A 17517-nucleotide genomic window follows, 5' to 3' on the forward strand; every position below is an offset into this window, starting at 1 on the left:
AAGTCTGAAGGACCAGGGCAATTAGACAGCCTATCTAATGAGCCATTTGGTCATAAGGACATCCCAAGGAGCAGAGAAATCCAGAGTATGGACACGGTAAGCCAGAAAGATTGGGTATAGTTGTCCAATATCTCTGTCAGGCAATGAGCAAAGGTGGCTAGAGAAAGAGCAGGAAAATGGAAAACAAAACAACAAATATCCTAGGAAGCATCATTATTGATAGCATCTCATCTGAGGGTTGAAGGAAATGACAGGCCTTTGCAAAAGGTTTCAATTCATCAAAACACCATTTTTTACAAAGGAATGTTCTGTGAGAAAGTTGTCTTTGAGTTCAAAACTTTATGTTTGTGTTACAAATAGCAGAAAATTATATTCGTACTTTTTTCTTAATGCAGTGCTGAGGAACCTTCTAGGTAGATATAAATGTATTTATCAGTATGTGTTTAAAAATAGATAAAAGCAAAAAGAGGTGCAAATATTCTTCATGGTTTGATTGAAGAGTCATGAAAGACCAGGTAGTTCAAAAAGAAACTCGGGAGTTCCACAAATCAGTGGAAAAATCAGTTAAAAACCCTCCCACCCACTTCAGTGTGCAGCTCCTTGCAATGAGCATGTACTTCACAGGTGATAGTTTACATGCTCATGAAAAACTGTGAAACTGCAGAGACCGGATACCAGAGACAGTGAATCATAATCAATTCATGCCTGAAGAAGCACAGAGAAAAAAAAACCAAATCAATATGGAATTTCACAGCAAGGAAGACTTGGGACTGAGCAGGACTGATATGTATGAGTAGCTAAATTTGTACTATTGGTTCTTGCCTAGAGAAAGAAGAATCATAGATGAGCTGAACTTTGGACTTGATATAAAAAGGGAAGTTGTAAAGAAAGCATAAGGTCCGAGCCAGTTAGTACAGCAGGCATGCTTGAGAAGTTTCCCTTGTGCACTTGACCTGTGTCTGATGGAATTTCAGTCCTAAGGCATCTTTTTCAAAGTATTTTCTGTCTGAAAAAGTAGAGTCTGAGCAGAACACAATAAACCAGGTTAAAGTCTCAGTAGATCTATAATCACATTGCAGTCCCTATACTCCTTTCAACCACAAGGTTTCAAATTGTCTGAGAGGTCAAATAACTTATGGCCCAAAATTTCAGAAATAACCAAGGCTCACTTCTGGATTTGCACTTGAAATAGTTCAATAGGGCCTGATGTGGGACTTACTATAATTCAAGTTTATTTGGAGTTCCTCAGGTATGAAAACTCAAAGAACATGGACATGCAAAATTCAATACTTAATTATGTAAAAAACAAACCTAAAGACTGAAAAAGCAAGAATTACAATCTTTTTGCCACCCTTACTAGCTAAGGACCAGATCTTCAGCACACTTTCCATTCATTTAGTGTCTTTGTCTCAGTGGAAAGCATCCCAGGCTTTCATTAGTCCTCTACACAAAAAAAAGACAGCTATGGCTGAGGCTGTGCAATCCATGCAGCTAAAAATAAAATGGAAGGCAACTGTATTTCCAGGACAGCAGATTTTAATGCCCTGAGATTCATGTTCACCCCCAAGCACTTCAGTCTCCCAATTAATCTCTTCATGGAACAGCTAATTTCCAAAATGTTTTCACTTAAGGACTTAATCAATGAAGTCCTTTTAGGAAACTGACCTCAAGCTCTAATCCTCACTTTAAACAGGTTATTGTTAGTGTGGTACAGCATTCACAACAATGAGAATAGAAATGATGAACTATTTAGTATTTGGCTTTCAGCTTTGGTCATTGGGGATCATATTTTCCTTGATAATATTTTTTAAGATATGTTTTCAAAGTGAATAATTTTAGTCATACTTTCTCTCAGGTCTTACTGATTACCTAAATTACATAAATACTTTCATTATATGTATAGATATAATTTATATATTATTTTATAAAAATAAACTATATAAATACCTCACAGAATGAGATTTCTCTTAGCTTTTTCTGAAGATCCAGCTCTAGCTGGGACAACTGGGTGTATCAATGAACTCAGAAGTGGTGAGGTTCAACAGACTCCATGACCAGACTGCAAAGGTGGCCCAAGGGATTCGCTTGCCCAGCTCTCATCCTGCAACAGCTTCCTTCAGGAATGTTCTCATGCCATGTTAGAGTAATACAAGGACCTCCTTACCTTCTACAGGACAGTAACAGACAAAACAGGCCAACAATAAAAATAAGAAACAACAGCCCTGGCCTGCCCTGCACTCCTCCCGGCCTAGGCTGTCACCAACAGAGAGGGGAGATCTGGAGAAAGGTTCTCTTCAGCCTGTTCAGGCTACATTCAAGGGCATTTAAGGTGATGGTACAAAGCAACTCTGCACTGGAGGTCTTCTAGGAATCTGGTTGGCATAAGCACTTACTTTTTGCTTCTTTTTCTTCATATCCATTGTGATTGTGGTTCTCATTCACTGTAAACTGGCACATATTCATAAAAACCAGTGGGACTAGTCTAGTTCATACTTCCTGAAAATTCCAGCTGTGTGGGTTGGGCTTGTCTTTTTAATTCTAATTTTGTAAAGCCTGTACAATAGAGGCCTACTCCATGGCCAAGGCATCTGGATGCTAAACACATAGTAATGTGCGTTCACATAAATTTAAAGATTTCATTCAAACCCACTATATTGTATAGAACTTAGTTAATATGTTGAGATGATAGATCCAAAGATCAAAAAGAATAGTCATGATGATCTCATCTGTCCCCCTGAGGCTTACAGGCTGTAAAATTTCAACCCTGCATCAGCCAATACTTTTGTAACAGACTTCACACTGAGAACACTGATCGACATTCTTGTCATAATTCTTCAGATATAAAAACATCACCTTTAGTTATTGTCAGACTGGCCCAAATACCTGTGGGACTTCTTGCAGTCTATGCTCAAAAGTAGTCACCAAGATGACTTTTTAAGTCTTCTAATTTTTACTGACTCATAGCTTTGCCAAGGCCTAGAACAGTGAACTGTAATTGAAGAACACTGGAACATATAGAGATTCATGCTAAGCCTAAGGAGCTGGCTTGGAGTTAAAGACTCAAGAGCCCTTGCATTAGATGGGCACAACATATGAGAAAAGAGTGTCTCCAGGGCGCATGAAGCTTAAACTGTGACTTGCTCTCACAGAAATCTATGTGGGCACAGTGACAGGGACCTCATAAATAAATAGAATAAACAATTAAGAAGTTATGTCAAGTTAACACACAATACATCCACAGGTGGGAACCATACAAACCTGTGATTGAACCTCAAAAGACATGTGACCAGAGTCTTGAAGAAGGTAGTTACCATGTTTTAAGTGAACAACCTGTGTAAAGCCACACCTAATTTTTTTTAAATAGGGACAGAGTATTCTTCACATGCAGATTTCACATCACTTTTTAGTCTCCTAATTGACTGTAGTTATCATATTTACATTCCCGAGGCATTTACTCAGATGTCACCTCAGCTATATTTTGAAGACAATGGATTTGCACATATAAAATTGAAGGAGAATTAATTCAGTGAAGAAAAATGAAGGCCAGTGAGAGTTTTACTTGCTGATGTGATTGGCAAAGAAAAAGAAATAATTCATCTGAAACACAACAGGAGAAAAGACACAGACAAAAACAAAACATAAGTGAAGATGAAATAAGAAAGACACAACTATTGTAGGCTGTTAAACCTTAGTCACAGTAAATACAATACCCATGTTACCTCAGAAGTTTTTCAAGAAAGAACTCCAAGGTGTTGTAACGCTGCCCCAGGCACTGACAGTCAGTAGAGACCTGTGAAGTGGTACACATCCCTTCCATTCTGCACAGCACAGGCTTTGCTCTGGCCTCAGGAAATCATGTTGGTGCTGGACATGGTAAATACAATTTCATTCCAGGATAATTAAAAGCATTTAGGAGGTAATGGATGGCTTAGAACAGGCAAAATGGGATTTAACACGGAATTTTACCCATAACAGCCATAAAAAAAAAGGATGAAGTTGCACAGAAAAATACTTTAGCAGCAAACTCATCAAAAATTAGTATTTTAAACCAGTCTAATGTCAAAACACCATTAAGGGTAATTTGCTAAGCAATCGTTTGGGGCTTAGGTGATTTCTTTTAAAGGACATTTGTTGACTGTCTAGATCTAAACTATGGTACACCTAACTCTATTATTACTATTGTTGTTGTTGTTGTTGTTGTTATCTCTGATCTTTTACAGACAATCTTTCTTTTTGCAGGATTATTTTTTTAAAAGACTATTTTCCTGAGCTGTTTCTCTTCTCCTGACCATGAGACAAATGGCCCACTTTGCCATTCAGCAGGAAGAAATGCACCATTACAACTCAAGTAAAAATAATAAGGATGTTTCATAAGCAGTAGTCGCTACTTGGACCACTGCAGCAATCTGAAGAGTCTGGACTCCTAATTAAAGTAATCCAGACTCAAATATCTATGTACTGTACAAATATGTGATAAAAAGTTGTTTCTTCAAACAGATTTATGGATGAAATTTGCAGAGTATCTGTGACCTACATCCATTAGTTGGGTAAAGTATCATAATTTTGGAAGATGAAAGGGCTTTTTCTACTTTTTCTGCTGAAGTTTTCACACTTGATATAAAAAAAATTAATGAGGGAATGAGAAGGGAGGGAAGAACTGCATAAGTGAGGTTCAGGCCTTGGCCTCCCAGGTGACTCAAAAAGCTGAAGAATCCTCTCTTCTCTCATACTCAGAGAATGCTTAATTCTGTTATGTGAAGTGCAAGGACTTCATTTTATAACTTGACTTCAGAGACTCTGCTGAGAAGTGATCCCCCTCAAACAACTGAAAACCTAAAGCTGATACTTCAAAACACTGAAGAAGGGCCCTAACTATGTTGCTGAAGGAAAAAAAAGGAGAAAGTGGTCATCAGTCAAGTTTCACAGAAAATTGCTGGAGGTACCTGCCTCCCTCAGCAGGATCTGGGGCAGGAATTTGAGTAGCTGGAGAATGGGATTTAGGTCATATGCTATTTCAGTACTTCACTGTCAGATGGAGTAGACACCTTCCTGCTAAAACATCTAATAGGACAAGACCCCAGCTATACATGCTGGTGGTATTCAAAGGCTTTTAGCTTCTTGTGTGCCCCTGCAGGCCTCCCTACAAGGTATCCCAGATTCTGCAGCTCAGTGACTGAAGACTTTGTTCTCTGACATTCATCATTGATACATTTAAGCCCTTCTTCAGATCTCAGCTTTAGAGTTTAAATCACAGTTTTCAAGCAAATTTGGCATTATAAAGTTAATCCTCCCTGAAAGCAGCTTTTCAGAAAAAGACCTGAGGGTCCTGGTAGACAACAAGCTGACCATGTGCCAGTAATGTGTCCTTGCAGCAAAGGAGGCCAGCTGCATACTAGACTGAATTAGGATGAGAATTTCCAGCAAGTTGAGGGAGGTGCTCTTTCCTCTCTATTCATCCCCGATGAGAAAAATCTGGAGTTGTGAGTCCAGTTTTGTACTTCCCACCACATGAAAGGGCCTGTCCAGAGCCTGTATAGCATTAGTTATCTGTTTTAAAGCAAGCTCCACTTTGCCAACAGGTAATAAAACCTAATTTTTTAAGTTCTAGATAGCAAATATTAAAGAAGGATGAAAAATGGATTATGCTGTTCTGCAAACAGAAGTATGCTCTTCTCAGAGGCTAGACTTAACAACACTATGGAAAAAAATGCTTTGCTCAAAAAAGATGTAGATAACATCCAGAACATTACAACACACCTCCTAAGGCAGAAGAAAACTGCATTAACTTAATGATTTGCTAAGAAATCTGAAAACTGTTCTATCACTGCAAAGGACACAGATTTTCACAAGAATGTCCCCAGTTCCAACCTATATGAAGTCTATCAGATAAAGTAAATCCTTGACCAGTTCAAATTTCTTTTATGTAAGTTCAAAAATGTTGAGACATAAGTAGAAAGTCAAATCTGAATGGCCCTAAAGGGAAATTACTGTTATGCATTTATCTTGACTCCAGCTACTATTTTTCATTTTACTGCATCCTGAGTCCAATATTTACCTTTATATATGATTAGATACTACAGATATTTCCTTAAAAGCAAATGATTGCAAGGCATACTGTGAGATTTTAAGCAACTGAAATGCTACTGACATAAAAAAAGTCACGCAGGCACAAATGTTTAAGTTTAAAACATTTTGCATTTTATCTTCTGCCTCTTTTTCATCTCCCTTGCCTAAGAGGAATTTGCCAAGTCTGTGCAGGAGAGAGAAATAACCTCAAAATCCAATTATGATTTCATAGGTCAAGACATCTGTCTACTGAAACATCAAGTTTTTTATTCCCTGAGTCAGCTGATAAAGGACAAGCAATGACATTATTTTCTTATAAGCAATTTTTAGAAAGACCTAATAGACAGGGTTTGTCTTCTGAAATTTTGAACAAGACTTTTAAAATAGTAGTCCAAATTTATTTCAATAGATCATTCACTAATACCTGATAGAAGCAGATCCAAACATCCAGGGTGCTTTAGGCCTGCTTCTAAGTAGGTAATATGATTATCATTAAAAGTACCCAAACAGAAAGAATAGTAAAGATCTTTTTAGATCACTTGCCTTTAGAACAGACAGATGCTGGAGTTCAGGACGCCTTAAAGCTTATACAAAAAGACTGCAAACCATTTTAGTGTAAATTTTTGGCAAATGGCAAAAAGCAGTATCTGAGACACGGAATACAAAATAATTTACATTCATGTGACAGTCTTACATAATAAATAACAGAAGTATGTTAGCCACAAATAATCTCATTGCTGATGACCATTTGAATGTTGCTCTCTAATTAGCAAGCAGTGTCCAAAGTTGTTTATAAAGAACAAGCTGTTAAAAACATCAAGAAAATAGACTTTTTGGTGAAGTGCCCACATACCATTTTAATAGTACTGTAATAACACCATACAGAAACTACTAAATTCATGTATTTTAAAACTTCTACAAGGGTTATGAAATACTCTTGTACAGAATAATGCTCCTATACAATATTTACAACATATAAAATGTTGCGATTGCACCCTTCTTTACAGTAATATATTATCAGGAGAGCTAACAAGCTGTAGATGACATAAACCAGTGTGGGTTCCAAAGTATATCAGAAAATATATATATCTTCTTTTATATATATATATAAAAAAAGGGGAAAGCCCAGTCTATCTGAAAAATAACGAAACCAAATGTGGCTTTTTGCCTAAACAAATCTGAGTGTCCAAAGAAGGATCACTTCTTTCCAGCACTAAAGTCATTAAAAATGTCAGCAGAGGTCCATGAGTAAAGTGACAGAGGTCACAGATGCAGCAGACACTGCAAGTTTCTCTATTTTCCTTCCTCCCTACTCATTTCATGAACAAAAAGGGCATCATCAGAATGCCACAGCCAGCGGAAGCAGCAGCTTCTTTTGTATTGAGCAGGTATAAAGTGATTGTAAAGAGCGAAATGGTCAGGCTTTTAACCCACACTTACTTTCCAGTCTTAAAATCTCTCCAAGCATTTCACACCAAGTTGAAATAAATGACACTTGCTATAACCTAGGCTGATGTTGTGAGGACTTGTTTAACAGCAAAGCAGCCAGATATAGTTCTACTGGACATGATCAATAGGGGTGTATTACCATGCATATTCTGCATTTCAAGCTAAGGCATATTCATGTAAGCACTTACAGATCTCTAATATTCTTATGTCAACACTTGTAAAGCACTGAATGCACCTGTTGCATACAGTTTCCTCAGTGAAGATCCTCTGAGCAATGCCAGTGACAACACTTTGGGATATCTACCAGTCATACAGCTGTTTTGTACTGAGTCATTCCCACCGTGCTCCCACTGAAGCCCTCACAGCCTGCCCTGCTACTCTGCCCTTGTGAGACCCCACCTGGAGTGCTGCATCCAGCTCTGGGCCACCCAACATAGGAAGGACATGGAACTGTTGGAGCAGAGGAGGGCTGCAAAGTTGAAAAGGGGACTAGAGCACCTCCCCTGTGAAGATGGGCTGAGAAAGTTGGGGCTGTTCATCCTGGAGAAGAGAACATTGTCTGGAGACCTCGTAGCATCTCTGCAGTATTTGAAGGGAGTTTCAGGGAAGCTGAAGAGGGACTCTTCAGCAGGAATTGTGGTGACAGGACAAGTAGTAGGTCCAAATTGAAAGATGGGAAATTTAGGTTAGATATTAGGAAGAAATTTTTCACTGTGAGGGTGGTGAGACATTGGAACAGGTTGCCCAGGCAGGTTGTGGATGCCCCAGCCCAGGCAGTGTTCAAAGCCAGACTGGATAAGGCCTTGAGCAGCCTTGGTCTAGTGGGAGGTGTCCCTGCCTATGGCAGGGGCAGTTGGGACTATGTGATGTTTAAAGTCCATTCCAACCCCTTAACATTCTATGGTTCTATGATTCTATGATGATATGATTAAAATTACTTAGCTCTTAATCTGCTCATCTCTGAGGTCAAAATGGATGTTGCATATGGTCACTTCAAGAATGACAGGACTGATACCTTTGAATCCCCCACTTCTGTCCATGGTCAAAGGACTATTCACAGACTGCAAAGACAAAAGAGATCACTACAGTTTTTTCAGAACAGTCACTCAGAGAAATGCAGAGGAAAGTCCAGCAAACCAGTCTGATACCAGCAGTGACTCCGTGAAAACAAAGTCCTCTAGGGTCCTGTTCCAGGGGGATAAAATATAGGGAGTGCCGCAAAAGATGCTGGCATAAATGAGAAATGCTCTCCTGCATTTATTTAGCACCACTTCTTGTTGTGCCACTCCTTGTTTATGACGTATTCATTTCCTCTTCTGCTTTTTTATTAGCATCCAGTACCACCCTCCACTGAGTCCAAGGATATAGGGAAGGCAAAACAACAGGTTTCTGCACAAGAATAAATGGTGTTTGGAGGTCTGAACAAGAGAGAAATGGGAATCCAAATATTTCTTCTGATCATTTTTATCAATCCTAACAAGCCATAAGGAAAACCTCTAATCCAGTCTTCCCACTAGAATCTCATTGATCTTTATGCTGTCAGTCAACATAAACCTAACATTGGGTAGAACACATCTGCTGAGACAGAGATACTAATTTATAAAGTAGTGACCTCACTTCCTATTAAAATCACTGGAGTGAAACAAACACTATTTCACCCTGAAAAGGATGTCCAAAATAAGTCAGATTAATCTTATCCTAAAATTACCTATTTCTTTCCACAATGCTTGAAGAGAGCTGATGGCAGCCAATGTAGGCAGACACATACATGCAGATGAATGTCAGACTGTGATGCTGATTTATTTACAGTGACAGTACTGATCTGACCTGATACAAAGGTTGCAGATGAAGCAGATTTTCACTACCATCTGAAATTCTTCTGTTGTTTACAGGCCTCTATGCCAACATAACTAAGAGTCAGGCATCTCAGCAGGAACATGCCTCTAGCCTCTAGGTCCGAAACGGGCATCCAGAGGGGGCAGAACGGAAAAAGAAATAGTGGCGGCTGCCGCTGCCTTGCTTAGTCTGCTAGAGGAAATTTTAGGTCTGTTAGAGAGGGATGCCACTAGTGCATTGCTGCACTTTCAGTCATGGGGAGCTGCTGCAATGCCAGACTCAGAAGATCCCTTGCTAAACCATTAACTGTGTTTCCTGCAGGTACAATTCTCAGTTATCTTTTTTCAACAGCTGCCTCACCCTTTCAGCAGATTTTCAGGAATTGGTGGGACAGTAGTGGGTACCTCTAATCCTGTTGTCCTGTAAGATACAGACCATAGTGGGAGAAAAGTATTACTGAAAGTCACGTGGATTAAGGTTCAGGACCTGGACATTCATCATGCCACAATGATTTGCAGAGTTACTAAAAAGCTGGTAAGAAAACAATCCCTGTTGTGTGGCAAGTTCTGTCTGTCCCCAAACTGCAATTTTTTTTCTTGACTATGATTTTCACAGAACAAGGGTCATAAGACGTGAGCTTGAGTATCTCTGTGAAATGCATGTATTTGAGGATGCTTCCTTCCTCCCATTACTTGGCTTTTCAGCCTTTCTGGGCACTAATATTCTCAGAAAAAAAACCCAGAGTGTTGGGTCAGAAGAGCTATTTCAGTGCCCTCCAGGATCCAGTAGAGTAAGACAAATACAGATGCCTTCACCACACCCCAAAGGTGCGCAGCCCTTACAAGCACAGAGAGGATCAATCTGAATTTTTACTGAAAGGCAGTCTGCTGGCTCTAGCTGGAAAAAAAAAAAAAAGCAAACTGGCCACCAGAATCAAACAACCCTTCTGGGACTGCAGTGAAAACCACGAAATGGCAAAGCAGAAAACACAGAAACAGCCCTTTCACATCAACCCGTAGGCCCCTGCTAAGTAAACCAGTTTTGAAAATGGAAATCTTTTTTACAAGTATATCACCGCATATTCAACATAAACATACTTTGAGATATCCTTATTTCTTTTTCCTGTATTCAGGACTACTCCCCACTAAGGACATAATGACTGCAGTGCTCCAAAAGTCACAGATTGTCTAATTATCTTCAATTCATATGTTTGTTAGAGGCTCACAAAAATCTGTGACATTGGAAGACACTATGGAAAGACACCATTTCAATAATTGGAAGGATCATTGGAGCAGTATTATAGTAATTTCAAAGGAACAGAGCACAAAATAATGGTGTTGGGATATGGGGGCGTGTAGTTTTTCATTCACCCTTTCTCTTTACCCAGCAATAACCAGCATAAGATCAAAAATATAAAATCCTTCCCTCCTCAACACATCAATAACACGTATCATGAATCATTTTTGCAATGTCTGCTGGTCATGTTTAGTTCTGTAATCACTTCCATTTTATTTTACTTTTTCAAAGCAGGAAACATCTGCTTGCTTCATATATTGGAGACTATGCATTAAGTCCCCAAGAAAATAGAATTCTAAACCCCACCAAAGTAAACAGAAAAAATCCACTGATTTCTCTGAAGGCCAGAACTTCCTACAAAATCTTTGGGTTTCAGTTAAATTTTCAAGGTTTAAGACCTTTCCTGGACTTCTGAAGACTCAAAACCATAGTCTCCTTCATCTTTATCCATTATCTTTCATATGATTTATGCTAAAAATGCTCACAGCTGCCTCAATTCAGTTTTTAAGTATTCTTTGTGCAGGTAAATGCAACATGAATCTACAATCAAAGCAGAATCTGTTCTCAGTGCTAGTTACCACTTTTCATCATTTTAAAGCGCCAAAAAACATATATACTCTCTCTCCAAAATAAAAAAATATCAGATAATGGCATGCAGAAAAAGACCAGTTGTAGGCAAGAGATTTTGTGTTGTCTTGGAGTTACAACATTATCTTCCTGTTGTTTGAGTCTCATGTAGTGATTCACCTTTTACCTTTGCTCAACCTATCCCCACTTGTTCCCTCCCCCCTTTCCTTCCTCTCCTTTATACAGATGTGTAAAAGCAACCCAGTCCTAATAACATAAAATGTGCTGGTTTACGTGTTATGCCAGCAAGCCTGTGTGGCTTCATTTTCCCTCCAAATATGGGCAAGCCACCTTTTTTATGTGCACTCTTTTTATAAAAGTGATCATTCTGAAAAATAAAACATTCATTACTGCTTTGAGTTAAACATGTCACAGTATGTATTAAAAGCTCATCTACCTTGGAAAGTGCTTCCCTCGTGCCACACAGAAGGAAAATGTTTGTTTTGATTTAATTAAGAAATCATTTACACATTTGTCCTTCTTCTACATGTTGCTTTTAGTGTACAACAATTTCTTTCCTCAGGAGAGTTCTTAATGCTCCGAAATGGTCAGGAAATAAAATTAAATGTTCAAAGATTTTGCCATCTGGTGGTTACAGATATCACACTTGTGATGCTGAAGTTTGGTTGCCAGAGCCAAATGTGCAGAAAGTGATTAGAAGTCTTTACTTTGGTCATGCAGGAGATAAGGGAAAAAGGCTCAGTGTGCAATGTAACAGATGTGAGCTCTTGGAAACATGTGAACTTCAAAGCCTATTATGCAGGGAGATATGGTAAGCACTGTGGACTCATGGAGTATTCAGAAAATCTTTTGGACCAGTGCTATAAAAATTACATGCAGAGAAAACCTCACTCTCCTGAGAAAATTTGTTTATACCAGCTTACTCCAGCACCAACCAAGAAAGCAAAGGATGAAAGAAACATCTCTGCTCAAAGCATATACACAAAGCCAAAAACTGGAAATCTGACAAACTCGCACCTGCAATTTCTCAGGATTCTGTGGGACCAATGCCTTATTAACCTAGAAAGTAGGAATACTATTTCCAAGGCCTTTTCTTTTTAATTGTTGATGTGTAATGCTTTGTCCTAGAGGATGAATATGCTGCCTTTGTAAATCTAGTTTGAAAGTCCCTAGTTCACATCCTTCTTGTCCCAAAAGGAAACACTGTGCATGCAGAACTAAAGCCAGTGTTGCATTTGGAGCTGTCCCATTGCCCTTGATTAGGCTACTAGCTTTCTCTGTCTGTCAGAGCTCTCTAATTCTCATGGAGTCTTTGTATTCTCTATGATTATGCTTCAATCATATGACCTAACATTCCCAAACTCTGATGCGTTTGTCACGGCAATATGATTAATCTTTGCATAAAGCTTATAAGACCATTATCATGGAACATGTTTTTTGGAAAGAGAATCATCAGCTTCCCCATCAGCTTTCTTTCAAAAATTTCTTCTGACAGACACATTTTTTTGCCCTTTCTTGTTCTCATGAAACAGCAGAATAAACTCAGTGGATGATATTTAAGTGACATTTACACAAGTGGTGGCTATGGTTGGCTTTACATTTTCACATTATAGTTGCTGTCTGCATAAATATTTTAATTGCACCAGTATTTACATAAGAGTACAAGAAACAGCAGCATCCCTCTTTCCTGAGAGGTACTAGCTCATACAGAGTACATGACTGAGAGCACATAGCAAACATTACTTTATCCTACGCCTGTTGATGTGCCTCTGCTCAAGCCCTTTGCATTACTGCACAACTGCAAACCACAGACTATAGTGAAAAGACAAACATCATCCTGAATTTCTAACAGGCACTTAGCAAACTGGAGACATTCTTTACTCCTGCTAGAGCAGGAAATCACAGGCACTCGGCACTAAGGGACTGAAAGCAAGTACAATGACAAAAAAGCACGCTGCAGTGAATGGGGCATACAGGACGAGGGCTGTGTATCCATTTCAGATCTGAGGTCTGTTGCTCTCAGTAACAGCTCCTATGCTGCAGATGCATGAATGCATTTCTGAAAATATAAGCCAAAATTAACTAAAAGGAACAACTTTAAATGATGCCACAGGCAGCTTCTGACTGCGGGCAAGCCTCCACCAGGCTCACTGACGCTGGTCTCCCGCAAGGCTGTGTTTCAAACAGCCACTATGCTGCACTGCTGGGAAACTCCAGGTTAATATTGCTCGGAGACACATGGTCCTATCAGCCATCTCACTTGGAACTTCTATACCAAGTATTCATGGGGACTGGGTGGTGGAGAGGCCAGTTCCATCCCATTCTATAGAGGTATCTAAGGAGCTTGCATGACTTCCCAAAACGAGATGCTTGGAGACAGTACAAGTTTAGGATGTTTGCTATCAACAAGGATCCTAAGAGCTTTCATCAGTGATGTAAACTTTGATCCTTTGTTGACCATTAGACATTGCTGGGCACTGTGGTTCACACATCTGCTCCCAGGGGTAAGCCAGGCACACTGAGTTCATCCTCTTACTTTAACACATAAGGACAACTCCTACACTGCTCAATGCACACAGGCTTTGAGCTCAACGAAATTAAAGCTGACAATGCAGATCCTACTGTTTCATCTTTCTACAATCTTTCCTGGATAGTTTTGACCATCTTTAATTTTTACTGAAAAACACCAGTAAATTTACTTTTCTAAACATATTTATCAAAAATCCATTTTTTCCCCTCTACTTTCCTGCCTAATTTTCTCTATTGGTCCAACTTTGAAGCACTATTCCTTTGGCTGAAAGCTTTTTATTATAGTTACATAGACTCTGTAATTTGAAAAGCCAAGAAATTCCTCTTATTCACAGTATAATGTTTACTGTCATGGAACTATGCATTATTAGTATAATAAGAATAGGCAAACATGACACTGCAGGAAAACTGGCACAACATCAGTTAAAGTACACAGTAATGTTTACTTACAGAATGTTTAGGCTAGTAAAGGGCACTGGCAGAGCTGAGCTGCCAGACAAGTGCCAGATGTCTTACTGGCTTTCAGTCCAGTCAAGAACTAAATCCCATTCCCTCACTCCACCAGTCTCCTCAGAAGAGACTGCCCAGAGGTTGTCACTTACTGTCCCTGTTTTTTAGCGACTCCCGGAAATAATGTTTAAACTATAACTGAGGAGGAAATTCTGCTTCCAGCCAATCAATAACCTTCCCTCTTCATTTCCATGAGAGCTTACATGCTTTTTTTTGTGCTGCTTCTGCTACTTCAGTTACTTCTGGAGTATTCCCACTATGTCTTGCCTGTCTCTGACACTTGCCATCAAAGAAACCCAGCAAGGATACGAGTATGTATAAGTACCTCAGTGAATTTACTCTGTTCTAACTAAAAATATAAATAAAAAATATGTGCACCAGGAGAAATCCAGAAAATTCTATGAAATTCACAAAATTCACATAACTGCGAGGGTGGATCACAAAAGAAGAGGAAATTAGACCAGAAATATTTTGTCTGATTCCTATATCTAGGTAAGCAATTCCCCCAGGATACCCTGAAGATATTTTATGCACTTGATAAAACCCTGCATGTCAATATTTGTGTGTTGCAATTAAAGTTGGCAGAACTGTAGTGTCACTCTTCCAGAGAAAATAAATAGATTACAAGCAAACTCTCATGACAAATATACAATTGATTGTTAATCTACATACATGAATATTTAGCTAAAACATGTAAAATTATAAATACGAAATGTGCAAATAATTGTTCTTGCAAGAACTGGCCTACTGCATGAATCCCTCCCTTTTCTTTGTTTTGCCCACTCTCAAAGTCCTGATTCAGAGGTGTTTGGGTGTGCTTAATTTCAATGTCCTGAGAAGTTCTCTTGAAAGTAAGTGCTGATTGAGGCTCTTGGCATGGGCCCGAATTACAAGGGAAGTTGATCTTTCTAGAACATATTTTCATACTGTTTCTGTCTTGTTTTTACAGCACCCTCTAAGCCATGATATCATAATGCAGTATTGTATAAGTTGTGGGAGCAAAAATTTCATGTTAGAGTAAGCCTGCACACCGCTGGTTATAATGGGATTTTAACTCAAGTATTTTGTCTAGAACTACTGGATTATGACAAAAATGATAATGCTGCTAATGGCAGAGAGGACAGTGACAATGTGACAGTTTCCATTGACCTTTACAGATAATGTATGACTACAAAAGGGCATTGTAAATGTTATGCCTTCAACATCTTTATCTACAGTTGAAACCAAGCTAAAGGAATATTTTTTTTTTTTAATTATGCAAATACTAAAGTCTTTCTATCAACACATAGAAAACTGATTTCATTATCCCATGATGAGGTCAGTTGGGTAATTTGGGGTTAACCAAGGTGGGAAGTTTCTTCTATCAATGCATATTTTAATTGCAGACTGAATAGTTACAAAGCCATTGCTAGCAAAAAAATGCAAAACAGGTTTCTTAGAAAAGGTCCCTCTGTTTTGCAGTTCATTTTTTTTGCACAGTCCTTTAATAGTTAATTGGTTTACTATTTAGATGGCTGGGTGACATTCTCTTGTTGAATTCTGACACATAGTAATAAGTTTAAGGATTTTTCCCAAATGAGAAGATAAAAATAAAAGTAATTTACTTTTATGTGGTTTTTCCAGACATCTAATTAGAAAATTATTAATCGCCACTAAAGACCTTCAAAATTATAACCATAGTTGCTCTTAAACAACATATGGATAAGTATGTTTTCAAGGAGATCAAGAGAGGAAAGAGAAGAGTTGTAGTTCATAAAACTATGACGAGTTATTCACACTTGAAGGGAATAAATTTTGCAATGAAAAACAGAATGTGAGACAAAAATGACTTTGATCAGCTACAGAGAGAGTGGACATGGAATTCATCCATCATTTCTTCCCTGAAGAAGGTAATTCAACTGGAAGCATCCAGGCCCCTACAGTCATGCCTATCAGATGAACCACTTTAAAAATTAAGTGGATGGATAAAAAGAAATGGCATCCAAATAAATTGCATAAAGAAATCCTTTTGACAAGGGAATGAGAAAACAGTGTTTTTTTTCACTAAACTGAGATAAAGGTTGATTATTTTTGGTGAGCTGTCCCAAAAGTTCTGCAAAACAAGATGGTTTGACTGAAAACTTCAAACTGCAATGAGCAAATTCTGTAGTAGTTTAAGAGATGGTATGGATCTGAAATGCCACTTTTACCTTTGAAATATAGATGCAATATATAGGGCATAGATGAAATATAGGGCATGAAATATAGATGAATAAAAATTTCATCCTGCATACCATTGTTGCAGGCTCATATGCTACTCCTGTGATTATCTTCTTCATTCAGGAATTTGACACATTCACCTTTTGTTGAAAACCACAAGGTTAGAATTGGTGTGATCTGCTAAATTTCAATCTATTAATAGAAGCCCATGCTATATATATTTAGAAACACTTAAGCCATTTGACAATTAGTTAAACTAAATGAACGTTTAATTTATTGAACAGCAAGTGATTGTTCTGTAAAAGTTTATGTTGATACAGTATTGCCCTGATTTTTCACTATAAGACTTGTTGTCAAAGCTAAATATTTGAGATGTTTTCCAAATAGTTTTCCACTCCTGCAGGAATATATTATGCCATTACAAATAAATCCTTTCATCATGAATAGAACTAAGAAGCTGCTACTCATATTGACATGGCAAAAATATGTATCACCATTAATTACCACCTTACCTAATTCAACATGGAAAGATTCTGGGGAATTCCAGGAAAGTATGACACTAGCGCAGATGAAGCTGCTGGACACAACTTCAGAGGGCAGGAGAAGATACTCCAAAGATATATTAAATAAATTAAACAGAAAAGCAGAAAAATCTCTTTCAGAAGATAAATTTCAAAGCAGTTCTAAGAGTCGACTGATTAAAGAGCTGCAAGGTGGTTATACAATATTGATACATGCTTTAGTTTTAAAACCAATGAAGTGGTATTTTTTTACTAGATTATGGTTTATCTGAATCATAAACCAATATAACTTCAGATTTTAAATATTCTTAGTCACCACAATAATACAAATGCTAACAATAGAAACAGTAAAATTATTGGTCTTACTCATGACAACTATTTAAAGTTCTCCAGATTCCTTTTTTTTTTTTTTTTTTGAGATTTGGGGTCCAACACCAAGTCTGTCATCAGAATTCAGCAATGTTTCAGAGCATTTCCCCAAACTAAAACTCAGAACTAATGAGCAATAGGCATTATCTTCTTA

The sequence above is a fragment of the Corvus kubaryi genome, unplaced genomic scaffold (genome assembly GCF_017639235.1).
Source record: "Corvus kubaryi isolate FWS band 111438036 unplaced genomic scaffold, C.kubaryi_AGA036_p1.0 37184, whole genome shotgun sequence".
NCBI lineage: Eukaryota > Metazoa > Chordata > Aves > Passeriformes > Corvidae > Corvus > Corvus kubaryi.